The sequence below is a fragment of the Neomonachus schauinslandi genome, chromosome 10 (assembly GCF_002201575.2).
Source record: "Neomonachus schauinslandi chromosome 10, ASM220157v2, whole genome shotgun sequence".
NCBI classification, from domain to species: Eukaryota; Metazoa; Chordata; class Mammalia; order Carnivora; family Phocidae; genus Neomonachus; species Neomonachus schauinslandi.
This window is the reverse complement of record NC_058412.1, coordinates 101,040,982-101,064,856: the sequence shown is the minus strand read 5'-3', so window position 1 is coordinate 101,064,856 and position 23,875 is coordinate 101,040,982.

The window sequence follows — 23,875 nt, the reverse complement described above, 5'->3', positions numbered from 1 at the left end:
AATTTGAGGCAAAAGCATCGAGAACAATGAATATGTTAATCAATCGCATTGTTCGAAGCCTGACTGTGAAGTTAATGAAAGGGAGTGAATGGGTGCATTTATATTCCCTATATGGAACTCATGCTTTGCTGGCATTCTGATGCTATAGTCGCTCACATATCTGTGGATCTGGCTGTACTAAGGGGGTGTGGATGGATACTGAATCACATCTAGCTTTAGATGTAACCAGTGCTGCTTGTTCCTGCTTTGTTATAATAGCTTAAGTCTCTGAATGAAAAAAATAAATGTCATAGGATAATTTTGAATATAATTTTTATGTGCTCAGCTAGTTTTCCATTATATTTGCCCGTATCAAGTAATACATATACACACACGCACACACATTCATACATAATTATATATACCCGGGCATATATTTGTTTAATCACTTCATCTGCTCAGCCTCTGTAGCATACCTGCTCAGAGGAATTTTGGAATTATTCCAGAGAATAAAGAAACTGGAAATATTCATTCTAATCAGCTTAATTACAGATACAACCTAAATTGCAAAGGTCTTTAATTCAGGAAAGTCAGCTGTTTTCTCAGTTGCTATTTAAACTTAATCCACATATGGTTGTTTTCAATATCCCAAAACAATTGGAAATGATCCTCCTCTTTTGGCACCCAGGATCAACATGTCACGGAAATTATCTCTTCTCCCTGTGGACTCGATGGCTTGCCTACAAAAGCCATGAACTTAAACTTGGGAAAAAATAGAAAGGAGGAAAGTACTCTTGACGAACTAAATCGTATGAAACGTAGAGGCCGAAACAAGCAAGTGGCCCTGAAAACCTGTGGTTACCCTAAGTGTTCATTAGAGTAGGACTCTGGGTGCCTTTGAGATGTTTCGATGGAAGTTAACTACACTTTCGATTTCAAATTAGTACATTTCAACATCTTTTTCTGAGCCATTTACATTTATTGACCAACTACTCCCTTTGCTCAACACTTCATATTATCCTCCACTTTTTAAAATATATCATCTAGCAAAACAAAAAACTGGGGAAACTTTTCAAAAATAGAATTCCCTCAGTTATATCATAATATAACCACCCTAAGCACTGGTGAAAAGACCTCAATCAAGATACTGCCCTGTGGATGAGATGGAAGTATTGGTGAGGCGGAGTTGAAGACGTGGTTGACCCGGTCCCACACCAAGCAGCGTAAGCCACTAGCAGCATATATCAGTTGCTGAAGAACCTTTGGATGCGTTTCTCACTTCCCCTCTCTGCTGCCTCTTTTAAGCCTTTTTAGAGGGAGTGTGGCAGGGGAGGTGTAATTCCCATCAATGCCAACCCTGACTATCCTTATGACCCTTGTTTTCTATTTGCCCGTTGATATTGATGTCCATCAGACAGCAGTTTTACTAGCAGATGCAATTTTATACTCTGCCATCTACAAAGTCCTTAACCTCAAGATAGTTAACCAAAACACCTGCTCTTTACTTTGTCTAACGTGTACTTTAATTCTGTGTACCGGACGTGATTCAAGTGATCTATTCAACTATCAACACTTTGGTGTTAGTTTGCCCCAGCTGATTTCTCTTTAAGCTGGTTTTGGTAGTAACCAGTCTAACTGCTACGAAGGCAGGAGGGGCTTTGTGTCAGACCTCAAGAATGGTGTCCTTTTTCCCTTTGTGGAACAACAGTACCGAAAATTATTTCAAAATTCAGGCACTTTATTTGTTGTTGTTGTTTACAACGTTGGTGAGCAGTTTATATTTAACAACTATGTCTTTATCAGTTTGTTTGAGAGGAGTGAAATTATACCTGAAAAAAGTTGAAAAACAAGTCCTACTAGTAGCTTTCTTAATTTTAGGGTAAAGTGCTGCAAGAAAGCTTTCCAAGCAGCAGATAGCATAAACACTGTTGTGAGAAACCAGAGAATCTGAGATATTTTGATATGGAGCAGTCTTTACTGTGGCTGTACAATTTGCATTTTCCTTCCTAAACTATATTCAAAAAATAGTCAAAAGAAAGAGGACAATTTAAGGAAAGCTGCAAATAATCTTTCAGAGCTTGAAGCAGAGGGTACCACCTTCTGCTGTACGGTAGAATACATAAAAACGTACTTTTGAGAGATAACTCTGTGCATTTTTGTGCTTTTCTTGATCAGCCCTAAACTTTAAATTATTTCAGTGCCCCTAAGAATAGTGCCAAAACACCCTAGCCAATTCAAAATTAAAGACAAATTCCAATTCTAAGAATACTTGGAGGCATTGATGGAATACTCCATGTTTCCTAGGTAAAAGACATAAGGTTTAATGAATCAAAGGATTAACCCAATGTTCGTTCACCCATTGACCATTTATTGATCCTTTGCTTTATCCCAGTCAGTAAGAGAGATCCTGGGGAGTCAGAGACCCAATAAGATGTGGTATATGCTCTCAAAAGGTCCAGGGCAGGGCTGCTTCGCCCTCAGCATGCAGAAGAATCATGAATTGCCAGGTTCTATCCCCAGAAATTCTGATTGGGTAGGTCTAAGTTGAGGCCTGAGACACCACATCAGCAAGCTTCCATATGCTGCTGCCGCCGTCTGTCGTTCACATTTTGAGGGACCCCTACAGGGTAGGAGAGAAATACCTTGGCTCCTCCTGGAGCACTGCAAAGGGCATCCAGATCAGTGGGAGAAGAGATAATGCTTGAGTTGGGTTTTGAAGGATGCATTAGAATTATCTAGTGAAGGCTGGTGATGCCAGTTGGAGGGGGCAGGGAAGAGTTAAGGGAATTCTAGAAGAGAAACAGAGCAGAAAGGCAACAGCTCAGCGTGGCTTAAGCAAAGGGACATGTGGGGGAACGAGGCCACCTACTGTGTGCCAGGTGTGGAGCCAGCTAGCGAACTGGACCTGAACACGAAGCACATCATCTGCTAGGCTAAATTACCTGGCTTTTATCACAGAATGAAACAGTGGCATTGAAGACATTAGAGATAGACCAGAAAACAGCTTTGCGTTTTAGAAACATCTTTCTGAACTTTGGGAATAATAAACTGGGTCAGACCAAAGACAGAAGTACTTAGGGCTGGGCTGGGAGTAATGCAAATGAAGACCGAAGGGCGCCAGGGAATGGAGAGAATGAGGAAGATTCTAGAAACATGGAAGGGTGATCCCCAGCGTGCAGTGGTTGTAGCATCCAGTTAAAAGAGGGCTTGGTGAAGATGGAATGCCTTGCCTTATATTTATCCTAAAGGAGAAAAGTTTGCTTTGTTTTGCTCTACCATCCTCTGTAGAGAATTGGTCTATAGATACCCACCCTTGATTCTAAGATTCTTTTAGGAAGAAGGGAAAAACAGTCAACATAGTGTACTGGTTAATAACACTCCAGAGCTAGGCTACAGGGCTCTGGCTGCACGTGACTCCAGGCAAGTCACTTAACCTCTCTGAACCTCAGTTTGCTCAAGAAAGATGGCCATAATAATAGGGCCTTCCTCAGAGGGTTATTACGATGATGAGAGAAATTAAAATTTCGAAAGCACTTACAACAGTACCTGGCAAACAGGAAGTGCCATATAAGTGTTAAGTAAAACAAAATCTGAAAGGCCACAAATTAAACGTATGCATCTTCCTCATATATGCCCTTATGAGAACCAGTTTACTTAGAGTTTACACACACTTAACAAGTTGTCAGTGCAGACAATTCAAAAGCCAAAAGCATCATTTTGTTGCTGTTCTTTTAAGTCTCGGGTCAATAGCTAAGGAGTATATAGAGCTTACAGAGAGTTGTATTGTTCTGTACTGTTGAGGAATTCTCTCCTAGTTTAACCAAATTTCTTATAAGTATTTCAATTTGGTCATGTTAACGAGAGATAAATGATGTGGGTGGATTCTAGCACCTTAGATAGGATTCTTCAGAAAACTACTCTGTAAAAGCTGACTATGAGTACATAACAAGTGTATGAGAGACCCTTTGAAGACATTTTCCAAGAGGAGTCTATTTGCAGGAAGAAAAAAAACATCCTGTACAGGTTCTGTTAGAATCAAAAATAAGCTCTTTATTCTTGGCTTACAATCTTAGACAATTTTGGATATCACCCCTTCTCCAGATATTTGGGGATTAAAATCCGTTTTAGTATTGAAATCATTTGTTGTATGTTGAAAGCAGGTTTGACCTTTATTTTGAGTGATGTGAACATCACAGGGGGCAATTGAATGGCTGTCTATTCAAGTAAACAAAGGTGTGCCCCAAGTACTGGCAACTCTGAGTTTGCCTGCTCTTGCGGACTCTTGGTCTCCCTTCTACTGCCTTCCCCGCGAACGTTCCCCCATCTGCAGACTCACCTCCTGAGCCAGTGCTATGGCTTTATGTGACAAGGGCCCTGACGTCAGCTAATTTCCAGTCCCTTGTTCAGGGCTGGATTCTCTGTTTTGCACAATAAGCCTTTAGGAGCCTCACTCCCCAGAGCTTCTCATTCTGGGGCCAGGGCAGGTGTGTAGGGATCCTGATGCACATGAAAGGTTGGGAACCCCTGGTATAGACAAGCCTCCTAGAGCCTTTCCTCCCATCCGCATGGACATCTAGCTTTAGCACCTTGCTCCTTGCCGGCGATCCTGGCGACATACACTCTCAGAAATCAGTCTTGTGCTTATGCCCTGAACCCATGGAGCTTGGAACTGGCCCCAAGCAAAACCACAGTCAGCATTAGTGGATGAAATAAGCCAAGGGAATCAGAAGACCTAGCTTCTGACTTTAACTTCCTGACCCTGACCTCTGCTTGTTATTCTTGCTCTGGCCAGTCTTCCTGTACCCCCCAGTCCTCCATCTGAACCTCAAAAGCCCAGAGATCCAGTTTGTTCAGTGGTGCCCTGGTCCCAGCTCTAATCTAGTCGACCATGTCACCTGCCGAAGTTCTGATCACCATTATTAACTGGTCTTGGTGCCTGCCCATGTTTGGGACCCCGGTTCTGAGCCCCATCTCGGTAACCATTCCACTTCCTTCAGACATGTGCTGGCCTATGCATTCAACCTGCAGGGTCTCCTCTCCCAGGCAGATACTCCTGGCCACTGGTCCTGACAGAGCCCCCTGCCCAGCCTCTCCGATTGCCCCCCCACTCTCCGTTCTTTTCTTCTTAACATTTGTGGTAGCTTCCCATTGCTCAGGTAATGCCTAACAAACACAAAAACTCAGGAGCGCACAGCAATACATTTATGCTGTGGTGCCTAAGAACAGCTGTGGGTTGTCTTGGCAGTTCTACATACTTGATTGGGCTCACTCACGTGTGGGTGTTGGCTTCTGACTGTGGCAACTCGGCTCTGATGGTCTCTCATCCTCCAGCAAGCTAGTCTGGGCATGGTTTTGTGGCAGTGGCCAGGGCACAGGAAAATCACCCACAAGGGGAAGAACCATGCCTGGCCTCTTGAGGCTTGGGTTCAGAACTTGGGCACCATCACTCCTGCATTCTGTTGGCCAGAAGCAGTCCCAAGGCCACCCAGAAGCAAGGGATGGTGAATTAGATTCTACCTCTTTACTGAGAAGAACTACAAAGTCATGTAGGAAGGGCTGTGGATAAAAAGAAAAATATCGTATTGGGCCATTTATGCCATCAGTGTTGAAGGTGCCTAAGTATAGACCCCGTGCTCCTTTCTAACCTGGACCCCAGAGTCAATGCCACTCGAAGTTGCCCACAGAGAATCTACAAGCCCCAAAAGCATTAGTTAACATGAAGGTTTTATAGGGGAGAGGAGGAAGAATCTTCCTCTTACTCACACATAAACTTCCCAAATATCCATTTGGCAAATGTCCTCACTACGTAGTTGGTTGGTTCTGCTAACGAGTTGCTTCTTGGTCCCAGTCCCCCAGGCACAACTATATCTTCTCATCAGATCACATCTCACCCCCTAGCTTTAGCTCCTCAAACTGGAGCCTTCACTTGGAGTAGTAGACACCTCGTTAGATGTGATACTGTCACTTAAATCACTTCCATTCTCATACACTTCCCCATTAGCATTGCTGTACAACTTAACTCAGAAAACCAGGCCCCTCGTAAAGCAAGAAAAGATGGTGGAGGTGGATAGGAAGGAGCATTTCCCTTGTGTGTTTCTTCATTATCATTAACAGCAACACTCCTAGGAAATTTTACCTGGTCCATGGGCTTCTTCCAAGTACAGGAAGATGGGGAGAGACTGTCGGCCCTCAGAGGGTCAGGAAGGAAAGAGGAAGTTGTAGGTTGATAGAACAGCTCAGCCATCCCTTGGGGCCAGGAGGGACTGGAGAAAGAAGGTTGGCTGGAACAGGGAGAAAGGATGAGGTCCCAGGTAAGCAAGAAGTCTCACACAGCTTTTCTACCTGGAGCCTCTCTCCCATTTCTCATTACTTTGGGAATTCCTGACCTGGGACCTACCCACAGTGTTTGATCTGGGGAAGTTCAGCAGGTAGGACAGTTTAGGGCGAGTCCACCAGCCAGAAGTTTGGGCATATCACTTATACTCCTCTAAGGTCTGTTTGCCAAGGGCTTGCTTAATCTGCTGTGTACATTGTGACCGTATTACCAAGACCTCATCAATGGAACAGGTTGCTTATATGACTTTTCCAGCAATGCTTTGTCACCTCACATGCACATTTATAAGTCAGCTGTTTGTTGCTACTGGCCTTGGAATATGACCAATGCCCTGATCCTGCTTCTGTTCCTTTCTTCTCTGAAGAACGCCTCCCTCACTAGTGCTCCTGGAGGAAAGCCTTGGACACTTTGTCTCTGTTTCTGTTCCACAGTACAAAAAGTTTTAACTACTGGAGTGTCCCAGATCCTTCCATACTGAGGCAGCGTACTTGGTTACTAGTAACCAGTCAGAATCTTGATTGCTGAAAGATTTGCTAAATCTGCCCACTCCTTCCCCAAATTTCAGATTTACTTGCCAAATAGGTTTATCAGAATTCCAAACAAATTCCATTTGTTTAGGCTTCCAACATTTACTTACCTTAAATAAAGAATTGCTGAAATAGAACAATTGTGATAGACTTTAAATATTTTCATATTCACCCATAAAGGGTGTTGTTACCCCTAATAAAAATTCCATGACTGTAGGCATAATTTGGGCTAGAGGTAACATTCAGTATGAATGGGAGTCACGTCACATGGTGGCTTCCCAGAGATTAACTCTGTCATCCACCCCAGTCACAGAACTGTGGCTGAATTTGACCACCCTTGGGACAAACCTCTTCATGTTAAAACTTCTCAACCCCCTTTCCTCCCTCCTCGACTACATTCAGGAGGAATGTACCTCCCAAGAGAGTACAATCCAGCAGAGTGAATGACATCCATTTCTAGTAAGATTCCAGTGTTCAGACTGAATTGATGTGCAAGAACACTCTGTTTGGGGGTGTTTTGTGGATGTTCGTGGTGGGTATTATTGCAGTTCTTTAATGTTTCATTTATTCAGAGTTCAGAAGACAAGTGGGAAATGAGCTAAGCTCTTCCCTGTAACTGCAAAGAAATACCTACCTACCTTTTCAGGTAAACAGCTATTGGATTGATAACAACAAATCCTCTGTATATTAAGTCACCTTGACCTCCAAGAAAGCTTCAGAAATGAGCATGGATGTGACTAGAAACAGGATAGTGCAGGGGCTGGAGTAGGGGGTGAGGGTAAGAGAAAGGAGCCTGGTACCTCCCCATTTCCTCTGAGATGCAAAGTCTTTGGATGAAGTAGGAAAGGAGTCCTTTGGGTGGAGTGAGTGAGTGATGTCCAGTAGTGACAGGTGGCCAGGGGAAGAGGACATGGCTCTGTTAGACCTCCCTGGTCTGCTACCCACACTCTGTAAGGAGCCTTTGTAGGTTTGCCAAGCTTTCTGTGGGAGACCCATGAATGACTTTCTTAGGGGCTTTTCAGCTTCTAGGCCTCCAAATAGAGCCTAGAGTGCAGGCCAGACCCACCAGCCATTCAGAGTTGTGGAGTAAGGCCAGAAACCAGGCCATCCCTAACTCCTCTCCATCAAGTACTACCCTTGGGCCATGCTACAGCTGCAAAGATGTACAAGCTTTTTCCTTCACCAGGAAGAACCAAGTTTGGCTCACGGCAGCTTCAGACGTATCTGGAGTCCAGAGGATTGCATTGAAATTTCCTTACTGCTCTGCTATGCCCACCCCACAGGTTGGGTGAAGTCTGCCCCATGTGGGGAGGCAGAGGTTCTCTTGGCTTGCATGCATTCCTCCTTCCTTTTCTACTCTTCTTGCCTCAATGGCCTCATTCCTCTGCTGCTCACTGGATTCTAGCTATAGCTTTTGAACATGAACAATCCATCCCATTTCCTGCCCACCATCCCCACATTCATTGGTGAAGATGTTAAAAGGTAGGGGAGCTTTTCTCTTCCAGAACTGTGTTCACCTTTCACAGCTAAAAGACCACTTCACAAGAGGTGGGAGAATAAGTAGGGACAAAGCAGGTGGAAGAGCCCAGAGGCGCCATGTTGTCACAGTAATGATGATGGGTGGGAACAAAGAAGTGAACGTCACCAGACACCTGACCCCCGACGCACGGACAAGACAAGTGGCTTCCTACAGCCTAAATAAAATGTGCCAGTTGTCGGGCTTTGCCATGTGACTGCCATTTACACAAGGGCTGTGCAGTCTTCCCTAACTCCCACTAAGACGTCCTGGTTAGAAAAACAAATTACTGCATGCGTCCAGAATGCAGTCTTTCATAGGTCATTATCAGAGCGGGTCTCTTGTCAATACCATGCCTGATTGGGAGCAGCTCTCAGAATCATTTAGTTTCTCTTGTCAGGGGAAGCTTTTTAACTGCTTCCTGCTGTCCTGTCATTTTGTGCTAACCCCAAAAGGCAGTGTTAAATTGATGTCATCTTTCCAATTTCTTCCCAGAAGCATTTTCCTTTCTGGTTAACAATGGAAACATTTGCGCAATAATCAAGGGAGAAAAGTGGCCAAACACGAATGCTGTGAAAACCCCTAAATGGGATGAATGCATTTATTTATCTGCGCATCCCATCGTTCTGGATGACAGAAAGAAGGATGAATCTCATTCAGGTAGTAAGATAAGTAAAGAAAAATAAAGAAGTAAAATAAAAGCAAGTCCAAACCAAGAGGAAACCCATTGCCTTCAGTCAAGAAAAGGATTCGATTTGAGGCTCTTGTAGAATTACCACCAAACAAAAAATTGAAGAGAATGTTGATAATCATTGAGCTGGGTGAGGAATACATGGCTTTCATTGTACAATCTATGTTTGTGTATGTTTGAAAATTCCCACAATAAAAAATTATTTTAATTGTGGTAGGAATTGGATAAATGAGCTCATACATGTCAGGCAGGTCCTAGGCAGAGGCCATTTCCGCCCTATCTTTACATGTGCAAAACTAGTGGGGCCCATTCCAATAACTTATAGCTGAAAGCATGTTTGAAAGTAAACTTTGTATTAGACATACACGTGGACAAAGGGTTCTCTGTGATCGACCCACCTCTGGATTTGTATGAACATAGAAAACTAAGAACATACGAACATAGAAAACTAAGGTTTTCACACATGCTGGATGTCTGAATTTTAGAGCTTAAATTACACGTCTTCTTAAATGCAGGGATTGACAGGTATGCTTAGTTGCTTAAATGAAGACTCCTACTTCATAAGATTCCTAATTAAATGGGAAAGGCATTCTAAATTTTTGATCTTTGTTAATCATATCTGGGAGAACTTGGAAGTTTAGATCATGATTTAATTAGGGCATTCTTATAGTTCCCCTGGTGGCAACATAATCTAATTTTAGCAAATTTTAATTGCAAGTGCAAAAAGGGTTTATGTGGATTGGAGCTGAGTCTGAGATATTCTAGCTTCTGGAAGTAGCACCACCATGCCCTCCACCTCAGACCCTCCATTTAGCCATGCCTCACCCTAACAGTTTAGGGCCCAGGGCAATGGTACAAATGGTGACCTATATATTATATGCCTAAATTTTAGAAGTTATGTATCAAGCTCACAAATGCTAAATAAAATGTGTTCTAGCATTCTTTTTTTTTTTTTTAAGAGAGAGAGAGTGGGGGTGGTGGGGCAGAGGGAGAAGGAAAGAGAGAATCTTAAGTAGGCTCAACGCCCAGCATGAAGCCTGACATAGGGTCAGTCTCAGAACCCTAAAATTGTGACCTGAGCTGAAATCAAGAGTCAGACATTTAAACAACTGAGCCACCCAGGCGCTCCTCTAGCATTGTATCTTGACAAATATGACTCCATAGAGACCTGGAAGGCCAGATTCAGGTTTCAAACTCTTGGCTCCTCAGAGTTCTGTACTGGGGAATGTTGGTGATTAAGAGGACTCTAGCTTGTGGGCCCCTACCTATAGTTCATACCCTTTCCTTGACTTAATGTCTCCTCAGCCCATACATTCAACTTTGTTCATCCCAGTCCAACAGCAAAGAGCTACACCTTGGCCACCCTTGGGGCCTACAGGTACACACACTGGTGGTATGTCTGCCATGAGGACAGAGAATTCCAGGATCCCAGATACTGCATGATGCAGAGATTGAGGCATTGGTTCTAGATAAGCATGTCCCCTTGCCTGATTTGCAAAGGTTAATGAAATCCATGGGAAAGAACTTTGTTTCTCCTCCATCAGGCCCTAAATGTTGGCTCGGTACTCTTTCCTCTTAAACCCAGGGCTCAGTAATCTTTCCTCTCATACTTTCTTCCTGAGTGATCTCATTGGTTCCATGGCTTTATATCCCTCATTCATTCATCCAAGAAATATGCATATTTCTAGGTACTAGTGATACAGTAGTATATAAAACAGAAGACAAAAAATCTGTGTCACAGAGCCCTTCCTTCCATAAGGAAAATAGGGCAGTTTTAATCGTGATCCTAAATTCCTTGGTATTCCAGCTAATGCAAGGTGGAGTCAAAGTCTACTCTCTTGAACTTGGGTGGTCCATAGAGCCTGGTGAAAGTGATGCTGTGTGACTCCTAAGGCTAGGTCATCAAAGGCCATGACCTTGGTCCCTGGAAATGCTCACTTCTGGAGCTCTGCATGGTCACATAAGGAAAAACACCCTGAGACCACCATGCTGGAGAGGGCACATGTTGGTATTCTGGTTGACATTCCCAACTGAGTCAGTCCTTCAGCCCAGGCATGAGATGGGAGTGGGAAGCACTTGGAAGTGAATCCTCCTGGCCCAGCTGTTCCAGTCTCAGCCATTTACGTCACTCCCAACTGAGGCCCCAGACGTTAGAGAACAGGAAGGTTCTGCCCTTACTGTGCATTTTCCAATACTGATCCACGATATCTGTGAACAGAATAAAGTGGTTATTGTTCACTCCACTAAGCTTTGGGTCAAGATGTACAGTGACTTCTAAATGTATGTCTCCAGCCCAGACCTGAGTTCCAGGTTTGTATGTTCAGCTGCCTTCTCACAACTCCACTTGGATTTCTAAGTGGGTGTCTGAAAAATGTCCACTTCCAAAATGAAAGTCTTGATTACCACCACTGCCTCCCAACAACAAACAAACAAAAACAACTCATTCATCTTCCCAATCTTAGTAAAAGTCACGACCTCCAATCCAAATGCTTCAGATACAGTCATCCTGGATTCTTTTCCCATCATTTCCCAATTCTAATCCATTAGCAAATCCTGCTGCTTTGACATTGAAAATAGATCTCTCATCTATTTCCCCTCAACTCCACTGCCTATACGCTAGCCCTAATCACCATTGTCTCTCACCGGAAACAGCCTCCTACCACATTCCCAGCGTCCAAACCTAGCCACTCTAGTCTGTTTTCCAAACAGCGGCCGGGGGGATCTTTCAAAAACATAAATCAGGATTTCCAGGCCAGGATGGTGCAGTGAGTGAAGACTTCAGGGCTTCCTAACCACCGCCCCTCATCCCCACCACCCAATTCTCTAAACAGGTAATAATGACGTTATATATTACAAGTGAAAAATGGAAACAACAAAACTGGGATTAAACACAGAATAAACAAGTCCAGGAAAAGGAAATGGAATGACACACACGCTCATCCACACACACACGTGCACACACACACAGTGAATGGGATGGCAGCTCCAGGCTTGTAGTCTTCAGGTCTCAAAGCAAGCAGGAGGTCCTGGAAAGGCACATGTGCTCCATGAGATATTTCTTCTGAGGAGACCCCTGCTTGAAGTATAGGCTGGGCGTGGTCTTCCAAAGTCCTAAAATGAGGTGGAAAAAGACCACCCCACTACTGCCTCTGATTATAGCTCCCGACAAGTAAAGCATGGGGAAGTGGATGACACAGACACATCCCTGAGATCAAGAGCTGAGCCAAGCTACCACTGGCTCTTCACCACCATCTGCAATCTAGTTCTGACCCGTGGGAGTGGAGGTCCAGATGGAGGCAACTGTAACAGTATTAGACAGTGAGAGATACACACAAAAGGATAGAGGTGTGTATTGAGGGAGGATCTCCCATTTGAAATAAGCCTGTAAACTAAAAGTCCCATATACATGAAATAATCCAGCCCTAAGAAGGACAATAAAATAAGACATCAGAATATAAATTCTCTCTTAGGAGATCTGTGTGTCAGTTTAGTTATTGCTATGTAAAAAAATCACCCCAAAACTCAGTTGCTTTAAACAATTTTATAAAATATTCCAACAAAAACTTTCAGTATCAAGATCTATCTATCAAATAGATAGATCTGCTTGCACTAGAAAGAGAATAAGAGTTTATGAACCACAATCAAGTTTCAAACATATAGAGATATACATTTGATAGGCCTGAAGGATGGACCACTTGAAGTCAGATTGCAGGAAGTGGCATTGGGGTCAAGAGGGAAAACAAAATCACCGTAAGTAAGGAAGGTTGCTGTTCATTCTCAGTAATGGGAATGGGCTGGGACAGGAGACCAGAAGTGTTAGGTTAGTAGGAAAGCTCCAACTGGTGAGGACTCCTCTACACCATGGTAGGGAGGGAGATGTAGCCTAAAATGGGAAAATACATTTCACTGAGGGACTGAACATCTTCCACACGCAAGCACAGACTCACACATGCATGCGTGCACACGTGTGAACAGAAGGAGAGTTACTTCCAATCAGCCGGAGAGGTGAACACCCAGGTTCATGGAGTGCCTGGTGCCTCTGCGAATATGACCCTCTGGAAGGCTCTTCAACACCAGGGCATCTGGCGGAAGAGTTTCAGATGCGGTGACAGCAACAGCAGTAGTATGAGAGAGAAAAGTGCCCAGGAGAGGTTCCTGCAGAAATAGCTTTGTGGACTAGCGAAGTAGGAGAGGCAAAATTATAGGTAATGGAAGTGGATGTTACAATGAGTTAAACATAAGACAAATAAAACCAGCCTCTGCCAACTCTGGTGACTGCTAGAGAGATACAAGGAAGGGGGTGGGCTGAGATCCTGCCATTTGGCTGTGGAAGTCAATGAAACTATGTACGTTAGGAGAAATAATTGAAGTAGCATTCCCTGGGAACGGCAAGCTGGGGGGCAAGAGGAAATTCAGTTAATAAGAGAAGGATCTGGAAAAAAATATACAGTTCTCTGAGCACTAACTTGTAGATCTAAATCTGCAAAATTATTTGTGGCAGTCAGCCTCCAAGATGGATTGATGGATTGGATTGATCCCCATGTCCTGGTATTCACACACCTATGGGGTTCTGCACACATTGACTAGGCTGCCCTGTGAAACCAATAGACTGTCATACAAATAATGGTGTGTGATCTTAGCTGCTGGGTCATAAAATACATCATAGCTTCTGGGATACTTTTTTGGATCATTCACACTATGCGCAGCCAGCGGTCATGCGGTAGGGACACTCAAGCCATCCTGTGGAGAGTTCCAAGTGGTGTGGAATTGACGTGTCTTGACAATAGCCTTGTGAGTGTGCCATCTTGGAAACAGATCCTCCAGCCTCAATCAAGCTTTTAGCTGACTGCAGCCTCAGTCCACATCTTGACTTCAACCAATTTAGAGACCCCAAACCAGAGCTACCCTGTTAAGCTGCACTGAGATTTCTGACCCACAAAAACTGCACAGGATAATAAATGCTTATTATTCCTTAAGCCTTTACATTTTAGGGTAATTTTTTATGCCCCAAGAGATAGCTAATACAGATTTGGCACCAGAAATGAAGTCAGACAACAGATCCCTTAAAGATTTTAAGAATGTGTCTTCTCATAGTTTCTATGGATATAGTATTCTCATGCGTTCAAACCCCTCTAGACTGCATTGACTCAGCCAACTTCACATGGCTGCAGCAGGCTGGCCTGGGCTTGTAAACAGGAGGGTGACAGGAATCCAAGAGAGAAAGAGAAAACACACAAGCATTTTTCAAGCCTGGACTTGAGTCAAATTTGCTACTGTCCTGTTGGCCAAAGAGAATCACATGTCTAAGCACAGAGTCACCTGGGAGGCTGATACTCAAGGGCATGGATGAGGCAGTTGTGATTAACTGGGGCTATTAATACAGTTAATGTACCACAACAATCCACTAAGGTTGCTTTAAATATGTCAAGTTATAGGAATACTTTCAAGATGACAACCCCCTTATTCACATGTCCCTGTTTTCCACAGCTCTTTAATCTAACCCAATTTTCCTTAAGTTTTAACGAATGGTTTCTTAAATGTGCACAAAATTTTCAGTGTTAAAGCCTCCCCAGTGTATCCAGCCAGTTTTCACACCAAAATCTCTTGGAGTTACCTTTTTTCATGGGTTGCCAGAGGCCTCCACTAAGCTTTGATATGCTATCTAGTAATAAAAAACCTGACTGCTGGGCGCCTGGGTGGCTCAGTTGGTTAAGCGACTGCCTTCGGCTCAGGTCATAATCCTGGAGTCCCAGGATCGAGTCCCACATCGGGCTCCCTGCTCAGCAGGGAGTCTGCTTCTCCCTCTGACCCTCCTCCCTCTCGTGCTCTCTCTCATTCTCTCTCTCGCAAAAAAAAAAAAAAACCTGACTGCTTATAAATACTATTTTTTAAGTGTCGTTAAAATTGGAGTTTTTAAGAACTGTAGATCACTTCGCCTGGCACATACATTCCTTGGCTCTTTTTCTTACAAAAGCAGAAGGGAGATTAAAAAAAAAAAAAAAATAGAGGGACGCCTGGGTGGCTCAGTCGGTTAAGTGTCTGCCTCCAGCTCTGGTCATGACCCCAGGGTCCTGGGATCGAGCCCCAAGTTGGGCTCCCTGCTCGGCGGGGAGTCTGCTTCTCCCTCTCCCTTCCCCCACCCCCTCTTGTGCTCTCTCTTTCTCTCTCTCAAACAAATAATAATAAAAAAAAAGGCAGAGCATGGGGGGCACCTGGATGGCTTAGTGGGTTAAGTGTCTGCCTTCAGCGCTCAGGTCATGATCCCAGGACCCTGGGATTGAGCTCCCCGTCTGGCTCTCTGCTCAACGAGAGCCTGCTTCTCCCTCTCCCTCTGCTCCATAGCCCCCTGCTCGTGCTCTCTCAAATAAATAAATAAAATCTTTAAAAAAAGAAAGAAAATGCAGGGCATGGGATGTTTGTTAGCAGAAACCCATGATTATCTTTACCTGATTGAAAGGAAACACTGCTCCCTTTCCCTTAGTAGTAGCTCTTTGCTCTTTGAAGTCTAACTGCCATTACTGATTTTATATTTGATGGTTCTTTTGCAATATTTCTACCTGTTGGTTAGTATGCTTCTATTGCATATGGTTTTTCTTATTCCTTTTTTTTTAAAGGATGGTTTTCATCCCTTTCCAGTTGCATTTCAAAAAGACTTTAGAACATGAAATTTTAAAAACATTTTTAAGCAAAACTTGGTGTACTAACTTACCTCCAAACAGAGTTACAAAGTGATTTCATTACACTATATGTATTGCAGGAGGAATCCCTTGTGGCAGAACGCACCTGGAGAAAAAGCTGGATGAGTTATAGGCCTACAGTGGATACTCGTGGGAAAATGTGCCCTACTTAGTGCTGTCAGCAATCTTCTTTGAAGGCTTTCTGAGCTTAAAAGCATGGGATTTGATCTATTAATATATTTTATATGGAGTGCAAGAGACCATTAGTACTTAAAACATTGACTTTTGTGGATTTGACATTGTGGTTTTAAGAATTTTAAGGAAATTTCAAGGAAGTTAGTAATTTGTAATTTTGCTGAGGCAGGACATTTAATCTGCCTGTGAAGGGTAAGAGGCTCAACCCAGTGGGGCCACCTCATCATGCTCATCTTATTCCATCATCACCCACCTGGAAATTCTTTTGCACTGATGGTAGCAGATACGTTGTTTGCTCATAAGGCATTCATCCCCACCTTTCTCCTCTCTACTTCCTAATAATTCGTATGTTCTTTCAAGTTTCCCCTTCTCCATTACAGCTCAGTGTGGGCCTGGATTGGATTATCCAACCATTGTCATTGGTTTAGGAGTGACCATGTGGCTTAAAATATGTAATCAAGGCAACCTTAGAAAATCTGGGTACCATTTAGCCATTGCTATGTAACAACCCCCCCCCCCACCCAAACTCAGAGATGCTTTAAACAATAAGCATTTGCCATAGCTCTACAAGTCAGCTGTGTGGTTTTTCTGATCTCAGTTGGGCTTATCTATGTGTCTGTAGTCAGCTTCCGGTCAGCACGTGGCTCGGCTGCTCCAGGTTGGGCTCTCTCATGTATATGGAGTTAGTTCGGCTGGAGATTAGTCTAGGTTGGGCTCAACCAAGATAGCTTGTTTCTGCCTCATGTGGTCTTTCATTGCCCATCAGGGTAGCCCAAGTTTGTTTTTAGAGTGGAGGCAGGATTCCAAGTGAGAGTGAAAATGTGCTATTCTTTTGAGGCCCAGGCCCTGAACTGGCACCTTGTTACTTCCACCTTATTCTATTGGCAAAAGAGCCATGAGGCCAGCCCACATTCAGGGGGTGGAGACATAGATTCCACTTCATGATGAGGGGAACTTACAAGCTCACAGTTGCCAAAGGCATGGTTTCTGGGAGGAGGTGGAGGTGGAGAACTGGGGCCATTTTTACCATCCATCTACCAGGGTCAGAGTGAAATGTCAAGACCAAGACTCTCTTTGTCCACTTCTGGATATGAACAAGGAAGGGGATGGAAGCCCCTAGAGCTGCTTGCAGCCTTCTTGCTCTCATGAGGGAAGCCACCACAAGGACAAAGACAGCATACAAGGGAAGACAGAACCAAAAGAATTGCAGAAGAGATGTGTCACAGGTCTCATGATCCTGTGGACACCTGGATCAAGCCACCACCCCTGGACTTTAGAGAGGCATAAGCCAGTAAATGCTGATGTCATTCCAGCCTGTGTGATTGGAATTTTCTCTTTGGGGAAATTCAACTGCAATTCAACAGGACAATACTTTGCTTCTCCTTTAAAATTGTACCTCCTCCCCAAAATTCAGCTGCTAGGGCTTCTATGAAAAGAATGCATAGATATGTAGGAGACAGTTCTTAGTCAGAAAGTCAAAGTTAACTATAAATTAAAGAGTAAAATATCTTACTCAACAGAAGTTCACATCTGTAACTTTAATCCTATATTTATGGAATATTCAGGAGTCTGAATGGGTCACTTAAAATTTTGTTATAATTTACTGTCTCTTATGGAAAAAATTACATGTTTTAGTAGATAGTTACTTGGGCTGTTTTTTTCTTTTTTTTAAATTATGTCTTTTGAAATGCTCTCTCAGTTTATTTTCAATTTCTGCCACAGTTTTATTGACCTTTGTGTTCTAAGGCTTATGTTAAAAATACTACTGGTATGTTGAATATGCTTTTCTTACTAAACACAATCCTTCATGATTCCAACAAAAATTTTTAAAGGGCATTGAACTCACATCCTCCTTAGCCAGTTTGAGAATTATAGTTTAATAGCATTTGAAGATTGGTAGATTCATGAAGGGCCTTGGGACATAGCTTGACCAAATGTTGAATGTCTACTCTATTTACCATTCATTTAAACAGTAAGTGTATGTATAAAGCTTAGTGTAGTCACCACTGGCTAGATGATGTATTAATAATTTTAAGTTTCAGGGGAAAGAACCCTGAGAAGAAGCCCAGGGATAGAGCTTCTAGACCCAGTTGTGTTCCTGAATGTCCGTAAAGCCTTAGGCAAGTCACATAAGGACTTCCTAGGACAGATCCCTTGTTGATTAAATCAGAAGAACTCCTCACCTTCATCTACAGGTCATATACAGACTTCAGAAAGTTCAAGTGAAGAATAAGAAGGAGCATATTTAATTGACTTGAACTCAAGACGCAAAAGTTTAGAGTATGGCATTAATATCCACAGAAGCGTGGAATCCTGTGATCCAACTTGGAAGGTGCAGGGTGTCATTTCATTCCACTGTGATGAGAAATCAAACATGGATGGAAATACTCTCAAAGAGCATGGTAAATCATACAGATACTCAGATTGGCCCTAATTCTCAGGAGGAAAAATTAGTTTGATCGAAAAACCATCCCAAATGTTGCATCAAGTTTGTGTTAAGCATAGTCAAGAGAAAGTTGCCAATATTTCAAAGACAAAGACTAAGAACAAAGGATGTCTGATAATTTCCACATTAGCTTAGTAATTTACAAGTACATGGGTGACCATGTACAGTTGTGTAGCTTGTAAACTGCACAACATCAAAGATCACTGTTCACATAGTCTATGGTATGAATGTCTCTCTCTGGCCCTATGCAGGCACATTATACACCTTTATATGTGGCATCCCTTCACTCAAGTCCTTTGTGTCATTTCTTAATTGGGTTGATACAAGTCCTATCCAATTTCAGAAGCTGTGTATCTACTTTCTCAGACTGTTTAGTCTTCCAGTGTAAACTTTTCCTTATTAAGGAAAAAGTGGTCCTGGAATATCATTACCCCTTAGTTGCCCCCAAGCCTGAGGACCCAATCCCTGAGGTCTTTTTCCATTGAGCTTCTCCTGGGGGCATGACAATAAAAAGGGAAGGGGCAGCATCTGTCTCAGATCAACCAGTCAGCTCTTCCTTCCCTAGGCTGTCATCAGCCAAATGCATGTGATTCCTCTCCTTCCTGAAAGTGTCTCTTCATCCCAGTAAAGACTGTTGGCTTAAATAGTCATCAAGTTCTTCGCTCTGTCAAAGAATCAGCTCCATTAATACCTGTCATTGCTAATGAGGTCTCCTTGCCCCACTCTTTTTTCATTCCATCCACTCTTTTTTTTTTTTTTTTAAGATTTTATTTATTTATTTGAGAGAGAGTAAAGCGAGAGAGATCGCAGAGGGAGAGGGAGAAGCAGACTTGCTGCTGAGCTGAGAACCTGATGCGGGACTCAATCCCAGGACTCTGGGATCATGACCTGAGCCGAAGGCAGATGTTTAACCAACTGAGCCACCCAGGAGCCCCCATTCCATCAACTCTTAAGAGATACTTGTGTTGTCTTCCCAGATAATAATAATAGGAAATACAATCACTTACTGAGCACTTACCGAGTGCCTGCCATTGTGCTTTTCTTCCTTTTTTTAAATACGAGGGACTTGAACTTGAAGACACTAAGTAGGTCAGGTCAGGGCTGGCATAGGATCCAGGGTTTGTCACCTCCAAAGCTTTTGCTCTCACTGGGGATTTCATGACTCTGGTCTGGGCAGAGGACAGCCAGCTCTGGACCAAGACATGTGGGCACTGGGGCCAGCTCTTAATGTCTTTCCTTCAATGTGATACTCTACAAATATGGGGTCACCACTGATTCAAAAGAGAGTTTGTTTAAGGAGGAAGGGTGAGTGGGAACCCACTGGTGAAGGTTCTTAATCTCTTCTTGGTTGTCATAAGTTATTCACTGTAAGCCCCGGCTGCTTCCCCACCCAACAAAATGAAAGCCCTGTGGTTAACAAGTCCTACTGCCTTAGGGGGCGGGTCAGTGGCAGGAGTACCTTGCTCTCAGTAAGTGCCCACGCTGGCTCTGCACTCAGCCATGTGCTCTGCTTTGGCCAAGGGGTTGGTAGCCCATGAGACACAAGGAGCGACTTGAAAAGCACGTGTATATTTCTACTCCTGTCCTTAATCCCTGCTACTGCTTAGACAAGTCCAGACTAACCTGCTGGAGACATCTGAGAAATAAGTGGAACAGAGGCAAGTCATTCCAGCTGAGGCCATCCTAGAGCAGCCAGCTCCCAGCTGACCAATTAGCAGAGAGTGGACAAATGAGGAAGCCATTCTGAGATAAGCCAAGCCCAGCCCAGATCAACAAATCCACTCATAGACTTGTGAAAAATAATAAGCAGCTATTTTAACCCAAAGTTTTCAGGTTGGCTATACAGCACCAGATAACTGATACAGTGCCTTGCTACTGGACTATGGGCATCATAGTATTTTCCCCAAGTAGCCCTTGGATGCACAGATGTTCTCCTGGAACAAACTACATATAACTTTCAGCATCCACCTAAGGCCACCCATGTAACCCTACCTTTGTTGAGGCTTTTCCTCGCTAAGTCCAAGACAGTATTTCCTTCTCAGGCCCCTGACAGTTGGCTGGTCCTTGCTGTGCACTTGGCATATGATTAAGGTTGTGCCTTCAAGCAAAGGTCAGCACCCTTGCTGAGGCACTCGCTTTTGCTCGCTGCCTTGCCTCCAAGAATATATCTGCTCACTGATGGACAAAGCCTCCGCGAAGGTGAAGTCTTGTGAGGCTGGAACTTTCGGTTTAAAGCCACCTGCCTGGATCATAGCACTTAGGGCCCAATCACACAATAGTAAAACCAAGCCTCGGGGCCAACCTAAGCATCTGTAATTTGCTGCGTTCACCATTCCATGCCTGTGTCGAAAACCCATCCTAAGCGTCTCCATTTGTTACTGTGACCCCCCAATTACATTCCCTCAACATGCCTCCAGGTTCCTGGCCCAGTTTTCCAGTTGCTGCAGGTTTTTGGGTGGTGGTGGTGTGGGGGGACAGTAAAGAGAAGCTCCTCTTCCCACCTACTTCCAAACTAACTGAGAAGTAAGAGTTAATAAATGGCAGATGGAGGTAGATGTTCTAAAATAATGTTGGTGATGGAGACTTTGGCTTATATCTGTGGGAAGGTGAGTTTCTGAACACCGAGCCTCAAACTTAGGCAGACTCAGTGCTCCTGATGTGGTAGAATGCACTGGGTGGGTTCCCTACTCAGGGGGCTGGACAGAACGCTTGTATTTCCTCAGGGTGGTGTGTCTGGAAGGCATTTCCCCCATACTGTTGTATGGATGGCTTTCTTGTCACTTCTATCTTAGGCCAAAACTGACCTTCTATGAGTGGTCTTCTCTGATTCCTTGGTCACTCTCTGTCATGAGTTTTATGACATGTCTACAAATTCTTTGACATTCCTCTCATCTGAGATGGGGCTTAAGTCCCCACCCCTTGAATCTGGGCCAACCTCAAGACTCTGTTAAAACCAACAGGATGTAGCAGAAATGACACTGCATAACTCAGGGAACTTCTGAGGGGTCAAGGGATTAAAGGTGATAGAGTTTCTACAATGTCTGCTGGGACACTTGCTTTTAGAGCTCTGAGCCAGCAGGAATGAAGGGCAGCTACCTTGAGGCTGCCACGCTGGGAGGCCACATAGAAAGGCTATGGGCCAGTGCTCCAGTAGGCACTCACAGCCCATGTCCCAGGTGACAACCAGCATCAGCCACCAGCCATTCACATGAGAAGCCTTCAGAGGATGTCAGCCTGCAGCAGCCAAGCATCCCAGTCTTAGAATCTTCCCAGATGAGGTCCTAGATATCGTGACAGAAACAATCTATCTGCACTGTGTCCTGTTAAATTCCTGAACTACCGGATCCACGAGCATAATCAAATGGTTCGTCGATTGCCATTCACTTTGGGGGTGGTTTGTTTTGATGCAGTAGTAATTAGAACACCCTGTTTTGTATCTTTTTCATAGCAGTACTTACTACGGTCAGATTATTACATTTTTTTATTTACGGATTTATTTATCGACAGCCTATTATTCCTACAGAGATGTAGGTTAGCTCTGCCAGTCAAGGACTTGTCTGTCTTAGACCTAGAACAACGTTGGCCCATAGCAGGCAGTCAATAAATATTTGTTGAGTGAATGAATGAATAAATATATTTTCCCTTTTAGAAGGGAAATAAGAGTTTCTGGGAGAGTGTTTCCATCCTTTTATTCTTCATCTCCAGGCCCTAGGCAACAAAACCGAGGCTGTTTGCGTGAAATACAAAGTAGACTGTTCTTTATATAATATCCAGGCAAACTGTCCTGTCAAACATTCAATTATTCATTCAATGCTATGAGCTGAGCACCTGCCCTCGCCCCACAAGCCAGCCACTATAATTCTCACAAGGGACAGTGAGGTAGATAAAACCTGGGCAATCTTCAAGGAGTCATTGTCTAGGAGGGGTGTGGACAAATTAAAGGATGGAGAAGTATCCTTAGCAGAACAGCCTCAGTGGCAAGCCCCTTAAAAGTCAGGGGCAGTGACTGTCATCTACACACCACCATATCCCCAGAGCCCCGCTCAGAGCCTAGCATACAACAGCTGCTCAGAAATATTTGTTGACTGCTGAGTGGAGGAAACAGAGATTGTTCTGAGCCAGGCCCAAAGTAAAGGCGTGCATCAGAAGGGAAGGATAAGTCACTATGAGAAAAGGAGCTCTCGTTAAATGTCGAAGGAACATTTGGTTCTTAACTGGCGTATTCTGCCATCATAAAGTGTCATTACAGAAACCAATTTAAAATACCAAGGACCCTGGCACAAACATGCCGCTGTTTTCTTAAAGCAAGTCTATTAAGATGACATGAAGAAATAATGGCATCTGCCTCGAGTTTCTGCTTGGAGATGCATCCATGCAATCTCAGCATTTTATCCTGAGCAGCTACCCTGAGAAGATGCACTGGGGAAGCAATTTGTATCTCTTTTAACTAAGACAGGAAGCCTTGAAGTCTGTGGGTTGTCCACTTCCGTAAGACTCCAGTCCAGTTGTGGGGAAAGGTGTCAGATCTGAAAATCTCGTGCACTGTTAACTGCGTGCGGTTCTTTTCCCCCTGGTATTTACATCTAAGGCAATGCAAAGCCTTTAATTTTATGCCAAGTTAGGATGCAGAGACTATTCCTGAGTACAATGTGCCTGAAATTAATTAAGAGATGTAGAAAATTTGGGCACATCACCAGAACAGAGGAAATACTGAATTATTATTTGTTGAATGAATGAATGAGGATAACTCATAAGATAGCTTTATGCTATCTATGGTTTTACACACATCAAATGCAGTCTCATCCAGCCAGGCTCTACCAAGATGGTTTCATAGAGAAATAAAGGGAGTTTTAAAAAAAAACAACAGCAAGAGCAGAGCGACACGTCAGTTACTGACTCACTGAGTCCTTAATCATGGAGGGGTTTTTTTGGTTTTTTTTTTTGCCACGTCACACTTTGGTGGCTACATGGACCTTAGTGGACTTCTCTGTCCCCCTAAGTATCACCATCAGAGAAGTCAAGGATGGGGCCCAGCCACAACGCAGACAGAAGTAGATGAATCCGTGGGCAGCCTCCCTGGGAAAAAAGTGTGAATATCAAAATAATTAATGATCACTGAATATGGTCCGCATTTCAGCTTTGCTCTCTCATGCCATTTGATCCTCAAGCACTTGCCTAAAAGTTCTTGTATACGGGCCTTATGTCCTTTCTAGGAAGTGGTATAATGTCTTGGGAAAAACACAGTTGTTTTAGTCAGAAAGTTCTATGTTCCCAGACTTTGTAAGCCTCAGGTAATTCATTTATAAGTCAGGGACTATCACACCTATATTGTAGTCAGTGTGAGGATCACATGTTATAATGTCTGTAATGTAACTTACATATTGTCTGCCACATAGTAAGGCAAGCAAACGGTAGTAGCCTGTCCTTATTTTTAAGCCAGCATATAAAATCCTTGAAGGCAGAAAGCTGGCACAGTGCCTTACATATGAGAAGGTTTTATGAATATTTAT